At 43.0% G+C, this 19,934-nt stretch overlaps 1 protein-coding gene across 1 annotated transcript in view; it reads left to right on the top strand.

Annotated features, from left to right (window-relative positions):
• Positions 1 to 19,934, top strand: part of LOC122540016 (proto-oncogene Wnt-3) — a 91,044-nt gene that overhangs the window by 32,220 nt on the left and 38,890 nt on the right. The gene's annotated exons all lie outside the window — the stretch shown is intronic.

Raw genomic sequence — 19,934 nt, 5'->3', positions numbered from 1 at the left:
ATTCTTTTTTTATATATCCAGAAGTGCTCCTACATACAACTGAATGTTTTTTTTCCCTCATCATCCAAACCACCTGTGGTACTTTTTCCATTTATTACACAAACCATCAAAGGTGAGGGAGAGGTAGGGAAAGTGGGAGGGGAAGCTTTGGTTTAGGATCTCATCTGAAGGTTAACACATCTGACATAATGGCACTTCCTTGGTATTGTACTGAAGGAATAAGTAGATGGGGACTTCCATATTAGATGGATGCTGAGTGTACACATGCCTGACTGGCTGCTAACTGAGCCGAACTATAAATACAGTTCATGTATTTATCTGAGGAGACCAGGTTGGGTGAAGAGTGCTGGGGAAATGAGGTGGGTATGCATTACCTTGCTGCCACAATTTCAATGCAGTCATGGCTGAACAGTGTTAGCATTAGTGTAAATCTTACCCTCTTTCTGTGGAAATTTCCCAAATGATCGAGAAGAAAATCAAACCGTATCACTTGGAAAATGTAGTATTTGCTCCTTACCCAAGTCAGAAAGCAAACATGAGTATTGGAATCATCCATCCAATCCAATCATCAGGAGGGAAAAACCAAAAATAACAAATAATACTTGAAGAGAATGTAGCAGCTGTTCTGAGGTATATAAGGCAAGTTGGACCAGTGTGTGTCATTCATAAGTTTTACTGGTTTTTCCTTCTGGATAAGGATGGCCGGTGGAACAGGAACTGGTTTCTCCAATGAAAGAGGCAGCAGTGTACCCCTCTGGCAGCCCCAACTGGACTCCACAGGCACAAGCACCCAAGGGCATCTCAAGGTGGCAAAGTCCTCAAAATATACGCAAAGCTACTCAAGTTTACTGCTGGTCACAGTTGCCAGGTGACTATTCTGAGGGGAAACTGTTCCATTAGTTGGCTTGCAGTCACTGCTGTGGCGGGATTAGCTTGAGGGAGTGAGGGGGAACAAATAAAGAAAGACTTGCTGGTTCCCCAATGATAAGGTCTTGGCAACCTCCCTACTCCCCCCCACCCGACCCCCCCCAGTCTGATCCCAGGTGACCTGCCACTAATTGACTGTCCTTCACTCCTGGGTCAAAATCACAGGATTGCCGAGATTCAGAAGAAGGCCATTCAGCACTGAGCAAATTAGCTTAGTTTGAATCTCCTGCATTCTCTCCATAACATTGCACATTACATAAATGGAAACAATAGTCCAACACCCTCTTGAATGTCTCAACTGAACCTGCCAAACATCCAGAAGTAATAATTCTAAGGGGCTGACCTGAAGCATTACTTTGCAAATTTGCTATGTACCTGGCTCCTGTTCTAGTCTCCAAAACCATCCCTGCTTCCTGGTTAAGATTCCACATGAAGTGAACCATGCTATCTGACATAGAACATTTTGATTTATTTGGTTTCAATGTGGGCCATACTGACAAAACTACAGATATTGGCCTGGGAAGCTGGTAGTGAACCTTCTCCTTAGACTGCTGCCGCCATTTTTGTAAAGAGTACCACTCCCGAAATGGCTAAAAATACTGATCAACAATGATGAAGAAATGGTGATATGTAAGTTAAGATGGTGTCTGATTTAGAAGATAACTTGGAAATGATGGCGGAGCAAATTACTGCAGATGCTGAAATCTGTACTGAAAACAGAAAATGCTGAAATCACAGAGGATCAAGCAGCATCTGTGGAGAGAGAACAAGCTAATGTTTTGAGTCTAGATGAGTCTTCATCAGAGCTGGTTACTTCCATTTGGCTTTTGACAACAGCTCATCCTAAAATGTGGTGAGTAAGCTGGTAATGTTGTTACCCTTACAGAATAGAAGGAGTTGATCTCTAATTGAAGGTGGTCAATGCCTGCCTCAAATATTACATGTCAGCCTGTGTCTGGATGTTTCTAGGCCTTGTAATAGGTATAATAGCATATTGGGTACAGCGGAAGTAACAGTTAACATTTCCATTCTGACAATATAATAGAGGCGAGGTTATTGATAAAGCAATTACAAAACATTGGATTAATGGCACTTCCCAAAAAGCTCATGCAGGAACATCCTGGGATTGTAATAATTAGTCTCTTTTGATTGAAATAATTTTTCTATGTTATAGGCAGGGTTTTCATTTTGATCTCTTTATCACCAAATAGAATCAGTTTTGTTATCACTCCTTAGGACCATAGTCAAAAGAATCCAACCTTGCAGTGCACAAAGAAACATATTGTGTTGAAGGAAATGCATTAACATGACTATTAATGTAGGTGGCACACGGTTGGGATTGGCACAGTTTGAGCACAGGTATGCCAGTTTCAACTCTGTACCTCAGCAATCATAGTGGCTGCAAGGGACTATGGTGGAAGTTCTGGTGTTCCATTGGAGCAAGTTGTATTCATTCATTCCTTGATGTTAAAGAGAAAGGTTTCATCAATACTGGGAGGCAAAGTCGGTAGCATAATTAGGGAGGTTAATGCCATTTCCTGTGCATGATGCAGGATGTAGATTAGAAGTGTGGGGAGCCAAGGATGTTGTCAACAATACGTGCGGTAGGTATTTGCTGTTACGATAGACGGGAATGAATCTGTATAAAAAGAGGGCGAAGGGGGAATACTGCACCAAGAGCCACAAATTTTATGATCCTAGCTGATGATGATATTGGACAAGTCAGTGTGAAAACTGGCTAAATAAACCCACAGATTTTATTTAGACAATTTAATTACTCTGGTCGCCTGTCACTGAACATATACACATGAGTCTGCAAATATACTTTTAACAAAATGACATTAATTTATTACATGAGATATCAAAGATCTTATCATAAAAGCAAAAAGAAAGAATCTACTCATTTTCCCATCAATCCCTTCACAGACTCTTAACCCCACTCTTTAATATTTACTAAATTGACAAGGTCACAAGCACTTCCTTTCACTGAATATTTGCATGTTCATCAGGTGTGATTCTCTACCTTACTGTCTCTCCCTGATTAATGGCCTATTTCACTGACCTTTCTTCACTGAATTCAAGGAAAAGCGATATAGACTCAATGGGCCGAAGGGCCTCTTCTGTATGTTTTGATTCTATGTAGAGTTCTGGGCTTTATCAGCACTGTCTGTTTGAACTGCTAAAACAAGTTGAGACCTCTTTCCAGCTGCGATGGCCTGTAGACTGGTGGAACTAAACTGCCCATGTGCTGGCATGGGTATTTTCTCTTTGAACTGGACCTACTTATGGCCCCTGTCTATCAGTTTTTCTCCAGGTGGTAAATTTTAAATTAGTAAACATATCTGCAGTTATCCCAGTAGCTGACGTTCTGGACATTTAGCTTAAATCTCATGATTTATTGGAAAGACTGTTTTAACCTGATGATGAAAAAGTTTTCTGACCCTTTCAAAAAATGTCACCTTCACAAAACCAAAATAAAAAAAAACAAATTGCTGGAGAAACTGAGTAGGTATGGCAGCATCTGTAGAGAGGAAGCAGAGTTAACCTTGTGAGTGCAATGACCCTTCTTCAGAACTGACGGAATCCATTTAACTCTACTTTAGAACACAAGTTCCCAATTAAGAATAATGTATTGAAATCCTCATGACACAGAGATTGGTGTTTTCAATAATCACATTGGAAGAAGGCTGAAATGATACAGCCAGGAGGTTTTGTAAGATGTCGGCATAGACTTAAAATGAACCATCCTATTTGGAGACTGAGTGGAAGAAGACAGCTCATGCAATACTTGAGAGCACAGGTGAAGAGGAGATTACATATGAATATGGAACAAGAGTAAGTCACTCAGCCCTTTGAGTCTGTTCCACCATTCAATAAGATCATGGCTGATTTGATTTTAACCTCAACTCTACATTCCTGCAAATCCCCAATTATATTTCATCCCCTTGGGAATCAAAGATCTATCTACCTCAGCCTTAATTATATTTAAATGAAACCTCACTTATTGTGATAGCTTCCTAATGGTGGAAATGTCGGAAGGTAGTTTACACTTCGGAACAAGCTTGGTGCTGTATATGAGAGATTAGCTATTCTGGCATGAAAAGCATCCATCCAGGTGTTTGCTGTGTATAAACAGATAGATGGCGAGAAGCCAGTGTGTCTTTCTGGCACGCACTGACAATTAGGCACCCTGCAGGTATATGTCAATCATCCTTCATCAAGGAATCTTTATAATAGAAGCATAATCCATATTAGTCTTTAGCTGCGAGAAAGAATATCAGCCGACCTGCTTCAACTATTCAAATCCACACTCATGTTCACCCTGGCAGTTGCTGTCTGCAGTACTCCAGCTGTTAACAGTACTGTAAATGAAATCAACTTTATTTATAGCTCTGCTCTAAACCTAACTCTGAAAAAAAAAACTGCATTCCTCTAATTCTGACATTTCATGCATTATCAATATCCAGCACCCTTACATTACTGGCTATGCCTGAATCCCCTGCTTAAACTTTTCCACTCTTTCTTCCTTACAAGCTCCTTCCTAGTCGTAAAGGATGATGCTGGAAAAGCACAGCAGGTCAGGCAACATCTGAGGAGCAGGAGAGTCCTACAACTCCCTTTACTATACCTCCTCTCACCTTCCTTCCTGTAAAAATGTGATCCCTTACTCCCAATTCCTCCGGCTTCGCTGTATCTGCTCCCAGGAAGAGCAATTCCACTTCAGGACATCCCAGATGTCTTCTTATTTCAAGGATAGCAAGTTAGCCTCCCACAAGATCAACAATGCCCTCCAGCGCATCTCCTGCACTTCCTGCACCTCGGCCCTCGAACCCCTTTGCCCCAGCTGCAACTAGGATAGAACCCCTCTGGTCCTCACCTTCCGCTCCACAAATCTCCAGATACAGGCATTATCCTCCGTCATTTCTGCCAGCTACATCCAGACTCCATCACCCTATCTGCATTTCATTCTCTCTGAGACTCCCTCATTAGGTCCACACCTCCCATCAACTCTCCCTCCACACCTGGCACCTTCCCTGGCCGCCACACCAGGTTTAAAACCTGAGCTCACACCTCCTCCCTCACCTCTGTCCAAGGTCCCAAAGCATCATTTCACATCCAGTGGAGAATTTCCTGCAAATCCACCCATGTTATCTACTGCATCCGTTGCTCTTGATGTGGTGTCCTCTACATTGGAGAGACAGGACGCCAACTCGTGGAGTTGTTCAGGGAACATCTATGGGACACATGCATCAAACAACCCATTGCACATGTCCATTCTGAGAGGTTCCGTGCATTGTTCGGCCTATGGCTGAACACTTCACCTCCCTCCCAACTCCCCCAGGGACATGCAATTCCTCGGCCTCCTCCACCACCAAAACAAAGGCACCCACCAACTGGAAGAAGAACGCCTCATCTTCTGCCTCAGGACCCTACAACCACACGACCTCAACATCAACTTCACTAGTTTCCAAATCTCCCCTTCCCCCGCTTTGTTTTGGTGGTGGAGGAGGCCGAGGAATTGCATGTCCCTGGGGGAGTTGGGAGGGAGGTGAAGTGTTCAGCCATAGGCCGAACAATGCACGGAACCTCTCAGAATGGACATGTGCAATGGGTTGTTTGATGCATGTGTCCCATAGATGTTCCCTGAACAACTCCACGAGTTGGCGTCCTGTCTCTCCAATGTAGAGGACACCACATCAAGAGCAACGGATGCAGTAGATAACATGGGTGGATTTGCAGGAAATTCTCCACTGGATGTGAAATGATCCAACCCTCCAACTCGGCACCACCCCCTTGACCTGACCTGTCCTACCTGTCTATCCTCCCACCCATCCACTCCAGCCTCCTCACTGACCTATCACTATTAGCCCCCACCTGCATCCACTTATTGCCTTCCCACCTACCTTCCAGCTCCACCTCCACCCCTGTATGTATCTCTCAGCCCCCTTCCCCCTTCACATTCCTGATGAAGGGCTTATGCCCAGAACTTCGACTCTCCTGATGTTTGGATGCTGCTGTGCTTTTCTTCTCCAACACCTGCAGTCCTCACTTTGTCCAAGATGCTTCTTTGGCCATGCACACCAGTCCTAATATTTCATGGGATTCAGTATCAAGTTGTTTGATAAACATTTTGCTGAGAAGTATGTTAGGATATTTTACAATAACAAAGACATGATACAAATGCACATTCTATTTTTGCAGCACCTAATATATCTCTGTCCCTTTTGGTCATAATCACTGGTAGGTTTTTCTCTTATCCATGTCCTACTGTCTAGAAATCCTAACATCATTGCTCTGTCTTCCTTTGAAATTCTATCTCTTTATCCAAGCTTGGGGTCATCTCGAAGCCCCTCCAAATCTAATTCTTCCTGCTTTAGAATCCACTTTGCACATGCCCATTCTGAGAGGTTCTCTGTATGTTTTATTGTGTGTATCTATTCAATGGAAGGACTGAAAGATGTTATCACTGGCTTCAACCCCCATTGTGCCAACGCAGTTCATACAGAACATGTGAGTAGGCTGTTAGTGTTTGCTTGAATGTCTCCTCTTTTGCATGCTTCTTTCACTTTGGTCAGAAGATTGTGGGTTCAAGCCTCACTCCAGAACACTGAGCATGTAGTGCAGGTTGATACTGAGGTGCTGACATGAAACATTGGCGGTGCAAGCCTTCGAATGAAGTATCAAATCAACACCTGTTGTTTTCTCAGGTGAGAACAAACATCCCATGGCACTACTTCAAAGAAGAACTGGGGAAGGTTTCCCAATTCTCCGGCTTATCCTTCAACCAACATATAAAAAAACAGATTATATTGTCATTGTGGCAATTGCTCCATGCAAATTAGCTGTTGCATTTCATACATTAAACCGACAACTACATTTCAAAAATATTTACTTGGCTGGAAAGTACTTCAGGTGTTCTATGATCTATGATTGCAGAATCACACATTTCTTTTTTTGCTAGTGCCCTATTTGTAACGTACACATTATTAGTGGGTTTTAATGAATCTATTTCAAGTACCTCACAAATCTTTCGCATGTTGGTAACAGACATATTTCAGCCAAGAGCTACACAATCTGTTGTCTCTGTACCTCAGGACACTTGTCTTTGATTCTCTACCTTGTACAATTTAATCAGAACATTTGGAATCTAAACATAGACCATACAAGTTGACAATTATGATTTAAACACTGAAATGCTTTTGATGATTCAAAATCAATGAAGTGTTACATGTGCTTCTCCAACTTTTATAAAGATCACTACTGCTGTAACTTTACAGATTATTGAGAGAGTGTGTCGAACAGTAATGAATAATTACATAAATAATGTGATCCTGGATTATGATTTCACAACACAGCACCAATTGCAAGTTCTCCTCCAAGTCATGCACCATCCTGACTTGGAAATCTATCATCATTCTTTCACCGTCACTGAGTCAAAATTCTGGAATTATCTCCTTTAAGGGCATTGTGAGTCAACTTCCAGCATGTGGACTGCAACAGTTCAAAAAGGCAGCTCACCACCACCCTCTCAAGGGCAACTATGGGTGGGCAATAAATACTGGCCAGCTGTTGTGTCATGTATAGACAGGGTTGTTAAAAAGGCTTTCATTTCTCAGTCATGTTGAGGTTGTACAGAATATTGATGATGCCTTTTCTGCAATACTGTGTCCAGTTGTGGTCACCCAGTTGTAGGAAGGATATTATTAAGCTGGAGAAGATTCAAAAGAGATTTACCAGGATGTTGCTGGGTATGGGGGTTTGAGTTATAAAGAAAGGCTGGATAGGCTGGAACCTTTCTTCACTAGGGCATAGGAGGTTGAGAGATGACCTGATGGAAGTTTATAAAATAATGAGCGGTATAGATAGAGTTAATAGTAATTGTCTTTTCCCTAGGATGGGGAATTTCAAGACTAGGGGTAAATGTTTCAGGTAAGAGAAGAGAGATTTAAAAAAGACATGGGGGGCAAATATATTTACACAAGGATGGTTTGCGTGTGGAATGAACTTCCCGAGGAAGTGGTCGATGTGGGTACAATTACAACATTTAAAAGACGTTTGGATAGTTAATGAATAGGAAAGGTTTGGAGGGAGAGGGCAGGCAGGTGGGACTAGTTTAGTTTGGGATTATGTTCAGCATGAACTGGTTGGTCCGAAGGGTTTGTTTGTGTGCTGTATGTCCCAGGATTGAACAAAAAATTTAATACATTAGGTGAACAGAGGCCAGGGGACATAAATTAGAATTCATTCAAGATCAAAACCTAAAATCACTAAAAATAATTAAGTTATAGTGTTGGTTTAGTTGGTAGTGCATGTGGCTTTGAATCAGAAGATTCTTGATTCAGTAGTAGTCCAGGGCTCTAGCTGACAATGCAGTGCCCAATGGAGGGAATGCTGTACGTTCAGAGGTAATGTCTCAGATGAGATTTCAAAGCAAGGTCCCACTTGTCTGTTTGTATAAACAATACATTAGTGTTATTTTTACGAAGAGCAGTTTCCTGGCCAATGTTTATCCATCAATCAACAAGCTTTTGCCCGAAACGTCGATTTTGCCTGTCCTCGGATGCTGCCTGAATTGCTGTGCTCTTCCAGCACCACTGATCCAGATCTGGTTTCCAGCATCTGCAGTCATTGTTTTTACCCCATTACAAAAACAAAACAGATCATTAGATCACTATCATATTGCTGGTTATGGGAGATCATTGAATACACATATTGGTTGCTGGGTTTTATTATATTATGACAATGACAAGGCAAAGAGGACTTCATGAGCTGTAGATGCTTTCAGAGGTCCAGTGATTATGGAAAGTGCTATATAAATATATGAAGAGATGTTTAGATGAATTCTTCAAAGCAAAATAGCTAAGGCCAGTAAAGTAGAAATGGGATATTAGATGGAAGAATTAATGCACATCAAGGAATAGCTACGATGGAGTGAATGGCTTTCCTCACTTTAGTCTTTCCTTATACCATTGCCACTGGGATGTTTGTTTCAAGGTTTCCATGCCCTTGTGATGCAGCTGTGGTTAGGAAATACACCAGAAAAAAAATGTGCCACTGACATTCACATGGTTTACACAATTACAGTGTGTTCCAATGTTGAAACTGAGATAATAATTCAAACAAGGCCTATTTTGATATCGCAAGCAGCTAACTACATTTTCCAATTTAGTTCCAGTCGTCAAAATGAAGTTCTCGCTAAGCAGCAGAGAAATGCTTACGAACAGGGGTATTGCTAGTTGACAAACTCGTTAATGAGGTGAGATTCAGTCTTACTATGTAGCTTTCTGTTCTGCCACCCATGGTGAGGAAACTAGATGCCGTGAATTCCTGACATGAAAGTCTAAGCTGGTTTTTGGCAACTCCAACTCACTGCTTGTTCTTCTGGACCACCATCCTGGACATTTGGCAACGAAGTCTCAGGGCACGCTCACATACACCCGTGTCTGCAGATACTGTCAGCTGACACCTGCGAGCCTGTCAGGACCTTCACGGCATCTCTCCGATATATGCTTTTGCATTTCAAAGATGCACTTTGGTACACTCCTGCAACTAGCAATGCTCATGACTGGACTAGGCTGCATCTCATGGCTGTCCCCTTACACTTTTCACACTCACTCACTTCGAGCCAACTGAATGCAAACAGAATCCTTGCCTCACCTTGCCTTTTAGCACTTTGCCCCCTCATCCAGAGACACAGGCTTACATTCTTCTGCCTTGTCTTGTCTTTTAGCACAGACTGAATGCTGGAAAGCTTACCATGGTTGTCAGCAGTCTTTGGTCACATGAATGGGGACTTACTTCATTGAGGGGGTGTCCTGGTATAGAATGTCAGGGGCAGCTTCTGATACCAGTCCAGGCACTTGGTCACGGTCAGTTATCCACTCGGGCAATTCAGGGTCAGAATACTCTTTGTAAAAGGTCAGGAACTGAATATTGCACAGTCCATCACCTGTCTTTGTTCTTTCTGTACTGTAACACACTCTTTTCTCTTGTACTGAGAAGAAAGAGAGGGATTGAGTGAGATGAAAATGGATGACACAACTGGTAGTGCTGGTGGAGGAAAGTGATGAGATATCCAGCTTTGGGGATGGAAAATCCTGTCTCACAAACTTGATTGAGTTTTTTGAAGAATGACAAAGAAGATTGATAAGGGCAGAGTGGTGGACGTTATCTATATGGACTTCAGTAAGGCACTCGACAAGGTTCCCCCTGGGATACTGGTTAGCAAGGTTAGATCTCATGAAATACAGGAAGAACTAGCCATTTGGATACAGAACTGGCTCAAAGATAGAAGATAGAGGGTGGTGGTGGAGGGCTGTTTTTCAGTGGAGTGCCTCCAGGATCGGTGGCTGGGTCCACTGCTTTTCATCATTTATATAAACGATTTAGATGTGAGCATAAGAGGTATTGTGAGTAAGTTTGCAGATCACCCCAAAATTGGAGGTGTAGTGGACAGCGAAGAAGGTTACCTCAGATTACAAGGGGTCTTGATCAGATGGGCCAATGGGCTGAGAAGTGGCAGATGCAGTTTAATTCAGATAAATGCGAGGTGCTGCATTTTGGGAAAGCAAATCTTAGTAGGACTTACACACTTAATTGTAAGGTCCTAGGAAGTGTTGCTGAGCAGAGACTTTGGAGTGCAGGTCCATAGCTCCTTGAAAGTGGAGTTGCAGGTAAATAGGATAGTGAAGAAGGTGCTTGGTATGCTTTTCTTTATTGGTTGGAGTATTGAGTATAGGAGTTGGGAGGCCATGTTACTGCTGTACAGGACATTGGTTAGGCCACTTTTGGAATATTGCATGGAATTCTGGTTGTCTTCCCGTCAGAAGGATGTTGTGAAATTGGAAGGGGTTCAGAAAAGATTTAAGGGATGTTGCCAGGGTTGGAGGATTTGAGCTGTAGGGAGAGGTTGAATAGGCTGGGGCTGCTTTCCCTGGAGCATCGGAGACTGAGGGGTGACCTTATAGAGATTTATAAAATCATGAGGGGCATGGATAGGATAAATAGACAAAGACTCTTCCCTGGGGTGGAGGAGTCCAGAACTAGAGGGCATAGGTTTAGGCTGAGAGAGGAAAGATATAAAAGCAGCCTAAAGAGCAACCTTTTCACACAGAGGGTGGTGTGTGTATGGAATGAGCTGCCAGAGGAAGTGGTGGAGACTGGTGCAATTACAACATTTAAGAGGCATTTGGATGGTATATGAATAGGAAGGGTTTGGAGGGATATGAGCCGGGTGCTGGCAGGTGGGACTGGATTGGATTGGGATATCTGGTCGGCATGGACGGGTTGGACCGAAGGGTCTGTTTCCATGCTGTACATCTATATGACTCTATGACTCTAAGTGAGTAGGCAGTGCAGAGACCATATCGGGTTACTGTTGGATGTTGGGGTAGGTGAGAGCAAGCGAAGGAAGATATTGAAGACTACAGTGAAAATGTTGGAGCATGACCCTTAGTAAGAGAATTGTACAGTAAATTGAGTGTGAGAAAGCAGACAGAAAATGATTGCCATTTCCCTGGAAGAACGATGAAGGTCATTGACTTTCCTACATTACTGACCATTCCTGCAGGTGGCTGAGACTGCACTGACCCCAGTGGCCACCATGACCTGGATTGGAAGAATCTGGCATTGGGGCCTCCATTCCTGTCGTGGTGGCAGAGGATAGCCCCCTTTTGTGTAACCCCGTCAACCAGGACTTCGTAGTCCCCATCCACAAAGCAAGACATCATTTTCTCCTGCTCTGTCGTGTCTGGGGCTAATGTCAGTCAGTGTGCGGACCACCTCTGGAATGACAGTGCTTGGCCAGGTGCACATTTTAAAGATGAAAGCAGTGCCAGGAATAATAACCTTTTCCAGGATATCCTGGCAGAGGCAAGTTGTTCTGGTTATGCGAGCATTCAACAAGAACATCACCATAGTGGGTAGGTAGTCAATGAAGCGAGTTTGGGACGATAGAGCAAGAAATATCATGAAACTTGACAAAATTAACGCTTCCAAAAAAATGGCATTATTTAGCCCCAAGAAACATGATGTATAGCTGGAATGACAATACTTCCACATCTCATGATGGTGTAATCTTCCGGAGATGTAGATTTCACAATCAGCTGTTCTTGACTTGTACGTGAGTTGGCCTAATATGTGTTGGTTGTTGTCATGGTAATCTTCCACACCTTCATTATCCAGGTATATTTTTGTGTGTGTTCTGTTCATAGTTGGAATATTGTACAGTGCCTGGAGTGGCTTTGATTCTCTTTAGTGTTGCTCCATAGACTGTTGTCACTTCATAGGATCTAGATTCACTGTACACTTTGCACACTTCTGCAGGTAACCCTCTACCTGGGATAGTGTGTATGACTCTGACCTTTCCTCCTATAAGAGTTCCCCACCTGCATGTCAGTCATGTATCAATGTATAAATTTTGTCCTGTATTTCTGAGAACTTGGTAAGGTAATGGCTTGGCACAGTTGTCCTAACTTGCCTTTTCAACATGACATCTGCTGTTGACACTAAGCCTGTATCTGGAACTGTAGCTCTCAGGTGTAACATGGTAATATGAAGATCCTGTTCTGTAACTCTGCACTGAATGATAAGTGCTTTAACCATGCAAACCATTCATTTGGCGAGATCATTGTATCTGGAATCATGTGGTGCGGTTGTCACATGGTTTATACCCCATTTAATATACCTGTCCCTGAATGGCTTCCTATATATTGTGGTCCGTTGTCAGGTATGATCCCTTCAAGTGTACCAGGCAGACTGACTATTGCACTCATGTTGTCTGCCACAGGTGCATTTGAAGTGTCCCTTAACTATCTACTTATCAAAGATTTGGAATGTTAGTTGACAATTAGGTAAAATGGTTGCTGTTTCTTTTGAATGTAATTGTTGTTATTGTGGACATCTCCTTTGAAGTTTCCCATGACCAGGTTGTATATTTATTGTAACTCCAGTACTAACTCAATGTGAACACTCTTAGCCTTTTCTACTTACAATTGATAGCTTAGGGGGTTTGTGAATGGTCACAATGTTGAGGTTTGTACGTGCTAGTAGTCCTGTTGTTGCTGGTCTATTCTTGAGAATAGATGGGTAGGAAGAAAGGGGGGGTTACAATTTTCTCAGAAGGTGCTCCCAAAGGGCAAAGGGCACCCTATAAAGATTGTATAGAAATGGCCTTTATCATAATGTTTAAAACGCATTTTTAAAATAGGGTACCCACTCTGATTGAACGTCTTTATGACATGGGCAGTGTGTTGTTGGGAGGAGAAAGTGAGGACTGCTGATGCTGGAGATCAGAGTAGAAGAGTGTGGCACTGGAAAAGCACAGCAGGTCAGGCAGCATCCAAGGATGACACTTCTGATGACAGGCTTATGCCTGAAACATCAACTCTCCTGCTCCTTGGATGCTGCCTGATCTGCTGTGCTTTTCCAGTGCCACACTTTTCAACTCCAGTGTGATGTTGGGGTCTATCAAGGCTATAAAAAGCTAAGTTGACTCTTATTTGTTTATATTTGGTGATTCTTCTAAGTTTGGTACACGGCCACCTTCTGTATTCTGGGGGTGAGCTTGGGAGTGGTTGGGAAGGGAGTGGGTGGGCACCCACTCTTTCATGCGCACACCCACACCGAAAACCCAACGTGTCACATTCAAATTGTGGGAAGACAGTTTGTCATCAGGTTATAGATTCTTCCATGCAGAGTCTTGACCCTTGTAACTTGTAACCAGATGTTCAGCAAAGCAGATCCAGTGTACTTTTGCACTGCACTAACTTGCAAAGGTCTTGGAATCCAGGGCAACTTCAGAGTGGATGCAACTGACTGCAATATCCACACAGCTTGCTTGCTTTCTCCATCCTAGCTACTGTGTCAATACTGAAAGGAGACTTTATTGTAGCACGGCCATGCAGAGAGCCTATATGGAGAGTCAGCCTTAAATATATTCAATGACCTCGCTACCATTGCTCTCTGGGGGACGGATTTGCAATATCGATTGACCCTTTGAGAGCAGATACACTTCATCAACTTCTTTTTATTTGACATTGTATCCTTTGAATTCTACCTTCTCCATGAGGGGAGATGTCCACTCAGCATGTACCCTGTGAGCCCTGACCAGCACCAAACTCTCAACAGTCTGAACCTGTTCAAGCATTCCTTGTAAAACAAACACATCATCCCAGGAATTAACCCAGTGAACCTTGCATTCGATAAAAGCATGCCCATACTTAAGTAAGTTGGCCAACTGTACATAGTGCTCTATATGTAGTCTCACCCATACATTGCACAATTAAAGACAGCCTTATTTTTATATTCCAGTCCCATGGTAATAAAGGCCAACATTTCTTTTGCTTTCATAATTACTAGATGCATCTGCCTCCTGAACTTTCAGAGATTCATATATAAGTACATCCAGGTCCCTGTGTACTTCAGCAATCTGCAACTGCCCTCCATTTAAATTACATTTTGATTTTCTATCCTTCTGGCCAAAATGGATAACCTATACTTCTGCCAACTTTTTCCCACATACTTAAACTTTCAATATTCCTTTACAGCGTGCTCTTCTGCTTATCTTTGTATCATGCATACTGTTCATCATTTCATCCATGTTCAATACTTATAGATTGTAAACAGTGAGAATCCAGCAATGATCCCTGTAAGACTCCACTAGTTACAGTTGGACATCCTTAAAATTGGCTTTTGATTCTCTTTTTGCTGTTAGTTAGTCACTCTCCCATCTATGCTAATATATCACTCCAACACAATGAGATTGTATGTTATGTTATGGGGTATCTTGAATATATCTAAATAACCTACTGGTTCCCATTATCCTCTCTACTTGTTACATTCTTAAAGAACTCCAATACATTTCTCAAAAAGAATTATCCTCTCACAAAACCAAGTTAGCTTTGCCTGATTGCATTATGATTTTCTAATTGTCATGCTACTACCTCCTCAATCATGTATTCTAGCACTTTCCAACATTTAATTTCCAGTGTTCTGTCTCCGGGCTTTCTTGAAAAGTAATGTTATATTCACAGTTTGCAAACTGCTGGGACATTTCCAGAATCTAGAGAATTTTGCAGGATTAGAGATAATGTATCCACCAACTCTACAGCCAATTCCAATATATTTTAAGGTGTATAAACTACCTGGACCAGTTGGACCACACCCCAGAGTTCTAAGGGAGATAGCTGAAGAGATAGCGGAGGTGTTAGTGGTGATCTTTCAGGAATTGCTAGATTCAGGGAGGGTCCCAGAGGACTGGAAAATCGCTAACGTGACACCCCTGTTTAAAAAAGGAGTAAGGCAAAAGAAGGAAAATTACTTGGTCATGGGTAAGATCCTGGAGTCCATTGTGAAAGATGAGATTTCTGAATATTTGGAAGTGTATGGGAAAATTAGATTAGATTAGATTCCCTACTGTGTGGAAACAGGCCTTTTGGCCCAACAACTCCACACTGACCCTCTGAAGACCCATTCCCCCTAACTAATGCACCTAAGTCTATGGGCAATTTAACATGACCAATTCATCTGACCTGCACATCTTTGGACTGTGGGAGGAAACCGGAGCACCCAGGGAAACCCACGCAGATGCGGGGAGAATGTGCAAACTCCCCATAAGCAGTCACCCGAGGCTGGAATCAAACCAGGGTCCCTGGCACTGTGAGGCAGCAGTGCTAACCACTAACCCACCGTACCACCTGGGCAAAGTCAACATGGTTTCACCAGGGGGAGGTTATGCCTGACAAATCTGCTAGAGTTCTTTGAGGAAGCAACGAGCAGGTTAGACCATGGAGAGCCAATGAATGTTATCTACCTCAACTTCAAGAGGGCCTTTGACAAGGTACCACACAGGAGGCTACTGAGAAAGATAAGGGCCCATAGTGTCAGAATCAAGATACTAGCATGGATAGAAGCTTGGCTGCCTGGCAGAAAGTAGACAGTGAGGATAAAAGGGTCCTTCTCAGGACGGTGTTCTGCAAGGCTCAGTGTTGGGACATCTTTTCGCTTTATACATTAATGATCTAGATGAAGGAACTGAGGACATTCTGGCTAAGTTTGCAGGTGATACAAAGATACATAGAGGGAAAGTTAACACTGAGGAGGCAGGGAGGCTGCAGAAGGATTTGGACAGGTTAGGAGAGTGGGCAAAGAAGTGGCAGATAGAGTACAACGAGGGGAAGTGTGATGTTGTGCACTTTGGTAGGAAGGATAGAGGCATGGACTATTTCTAAATGGGGAGAAAATTCAGAAATCTGAAGAGTAAAGGGACTTGTGAGTTCTAGTCCAGGATTCTGTCAAGGTAAACTTGGAGGTTGAGTCAGTAATTAGGAAGGAAAATGCAATATTGGCATTTATTTTGAGAGGACTTGAATATGAAAGCAGTGATGTATTTCTGAGGCTATATAAGGCGCTAGTCAGATCATTTTTGGAGTATAGTGTGCAGTGTTGAGCCCCATACCTCGGGAAGGAGTACTGGCCCTGGAGCGTGTTCAGAGGAGGTTCATGGGAATGATCCCAGGAATGAAAAGCTTAATATGTGAGAAACATTTGAGGACTCTGGGTTTATAGTCGATGGAGTTTAGAAAGATGAGGGGGATCTTATTGAACCATACAGAATACTGAATGGCCTGGACAGAGTGGATGTTGGGAAGATGATTCCATTGGTAGGAGAGACTAGGACCCGAGGGCATAGCCTTAGAGTAAAGGGAAGACCTTTTAGAATGGAGTAAAGGAGGAACTTCTTCAGCCAGAGAGTGGTGAATCTATGGAATTTATTGCCCCAGAAGGCTGTGGAGGCCAAGTCATTGAGTATATTTCAGACTGAGATAGGTAGACTTTTGAGTATCAAGAGGATCAAGGGTTATGGGGAGAAAGCGGGAGAATGAGGATGAGAAACTTATCAGCCATGATGAATGATGAAGAAGACTTGATGGGCTGAATGGCCTAATTTCTGCTCCTATGTCTTATGGTCTTTTGGCATCTTGGTTGTCAACTATTCTTGGGATACAAAATATTTTTTTCAAAGTCTTAGCCATTTTCTCACTCTCCTTTTATTAATTGCCTGATTCACCCTGTGAGGACCATGTTCACATTAACTGATGTTTCCCTCCTATATACTTCCTGTTTTTAGATTCCTTGTTAATTTCTCACATGTTCCATCTGTTTTTCTTGCTAACGATCTTTTGCTGGTTTCTAACATTTTACCGATCTTCTGGGTTCCCACTAATCAAATTGTACTCCTTTTCTTTCAACTTGATACCATACCTGACTTGTTCAGTCAGCCATTGATGGTATACCTTCTGATAGTGTCTTCCTTCCTCAATGGATCATTTCTTAATGGATGGGGTTGTTAGGAAATAGATCTGTCACTGCCTCTGCCACTGCTTTTTAGCTCTTAACCTATTTGCCCAGTCCTACATTTATCAAGTCTACCTTCAGGCCATTGTCATTACCTTTATTTAATTTTAAGACGCTAATTATAGACCCACATTTTTCATCCTCAAACTGAATCTCAAGTTAGAATGTAAGAACTAGGAGCAGGAGTAGGCCGTCTGGTCCTTCGAGCTTGATCCGCCATTCAGTAAGATCATGGCTGATCTTTTCGTGGACTCAGATCCACTTACCCGTCCTCTCACCGTATCCCTTAATTCCTTTATTGTTAAAAAAAATCTACATTAGCTTTAAAACTATTTACTGAAGTAGCATCAACTACTTCAACTGAGCAGGGAATTCCATAGATTCATAACCCTCTGGGTGAAGAAGTGCCTTTTCAATTCAGTCCTAAATATGGTCCCTCTAATCTTGAGGCTATGCACTCTTGTCTTAGTTCCACCTGCCAGTGGAAACATCCTGTCTACTTCTATCTTACCTATTCCCTTCTATAAGATCTCCCTCATTCTTCTAAATTCCAATGAATATAATCCCAGTCTACTCAGTGCCTCCTCGTAGGCCAACCCCCTCAACTCCGGAATCAACCTAATGAACCTTCTCGGGAACAGGAGAATCGACATTTCGGGCATAAACCCTTCTTCAGGAAGGGCTTATGCCCAAAACGTCGATTCTCCTGTTCCCTGGATGCTGCCTGACCTGCTGCGCTTTTCCAGCAACAAATTTTCAGCTCTGATCTCCAGCATCTGCAGACCTCACTTCCTCCTTAATGAACTTTCTCTACAATCTCTCTAGTGCCAGCATATCCTTTCTCAAGTTAGGAGACCAAAACTGCATACAGTACTCCAGGTGTGGCCTCACCAGCACCCAAGTACAGCTGTAACATGACCTCCCTGCTTTTAAACTCAATCCCTTTAGCAAAGAGGGACAAAATTCCACTTGCCTTCCTAATTACTTGTTGTACCTGCAGACCAGCCCTCTGTGATTTATGCACAAGGACACCCAGGTCCCTCTGCACAGCAGCGTGATGTAACTTTTTACTATGCATGTAAAAATCCTTTTTATTGTTACTCCAACCAAAATGGATGACTTCACATTTATTAACATCGTATTCCATTTGCCAGACCTTTGCCCACTCATTCATACTATCTGTGTTCCTCTGCAAAGTTTCCCAGTGCTCTGCATACTTAGGTCTGCCACTCATCTTAGTGTCATCTGCAAACTTTGACACATTACACGTGGTCCCCAACTCCAAATCATCTCGCAGCCAAAGGGTTTTTACAAATATATTAAGGACAAAAGGTAACTAGGGAGAGAATAGGACCCCTCAAAGATCAGCAAGGCAGCCGTTGTGTGGAGCCACAGAAAATGGGGGAGATACTAAATGAATATTTTGCATCAGTATTTACTGTGGAAAAGGATATGGAAGATATAGACTGTAGGGAAGTAGATGGTGACATCTTGCAAAATGTCCAGATTATAGAGGAGGAAGTGCTGGATGTCTTGAAACAATTAAAGGTGGATAAATCCCCAAGACCTGATCAGGTGTACCTGAGAACTCTGTGGGAAGCCAGAGAACTGATTGCTGGGCCTCTTGCTGAGATATTTGTATCATCGATAGTCACAGGTGAGGTGCAGGAAGACTGGAGGTTGGCAAACGTGGTGCCACTGTTTAAGAAGGGTGGTAAAGACAAGCCAGGGAACTATAGACAGGTGAGCCTGACTTCAGTGGTGGGCAAGTTGTTGGAGGGAATCCTGAGAGACAGGATGTACATGTATTTGGAAAGGCAAGGACTGATTAGGGATAGTCAACATGGCTTTGTGTGTGGGAAATCATGTCTCACAAACCTGATTGAGTTTTTCGAAGAAGTAACAAAGAGGATTGATGAGGGCAGAGCAGTAGATTAGATTACTTACAGTGTGAAAACAGGCCCTTTGGCCCAAGAAGTCCACACCGCCCCGCCGAAGCGCAAACCACCCATACCCCTACATTTACCCCTTACCTAACACTACGGGCAATTTAGCATGGCCAATTCACCTGACCTGCACATCTTTGGACTGTGGGAGGAAACCGGAGCACCTGGAGGAAACCCACGCAGACATGGGGAGAATGTGCAAACTCCACACAGTCAGTCGCCTGAGGCGGGAATTGAACCCGGGTCTCTGGCGCTGTGAGGCAGCAGTGCTAACCACTGTCCCACCATGTGATCTATATGGACTTCAGTAAGACGTTCGACAAGGTTCCCCATGGGAGACTGATTACAAGGTTACAACTCATGGAATACAGGGAGAACTAGCCATTTGGATACCGAACTGGCTCAAAGGTAAAAGACAGAGGGTGGTGGTAGAGGGTTGTTTTTCAGACTGGAGGCCTGTGACCAGTAGAGTGCCACAAGGATCGGTGCTGGGTCCTCTACTTTTTGTCATTTACATAAATGATTTGGATGTGAGCATAAGAGGTACAGTTAGTAAGTTTGCAGATGACACCAAAATTGGAGGTGTAGTGGACAGCGAAGAGGGTTACCTCAGATTACAACAGGATCTGGACCAGATGGGCCAATGGGCTGAGAAGTGGCAGATGGAGTTTAATTGCGAGGTGCTGCATTTTGGGAAAGCAAATC

Source organism: Chiloscyllium plagiosum, chromosome 33, assembly GCF_004010195.1.
Source record: "Chiloscyllium plagiosum isolate BGI_BamShark_2017 chromosome 33, ASM401019v2, whole genome shotgun sequence".
In the NCBI taxonomy this organism is placed as follows: Eukaryota; Metazoa; Chordata; class Chondrichthyes; order Orectolobiformes; family Hemiscylliidae; genus Chiloscyllium; species Chiloscyllium plagiosum.
Note: the sequence above shows the minus strand (reverse complement) of the source record. Positions and strands in the feature narration are given on the sequence as shown.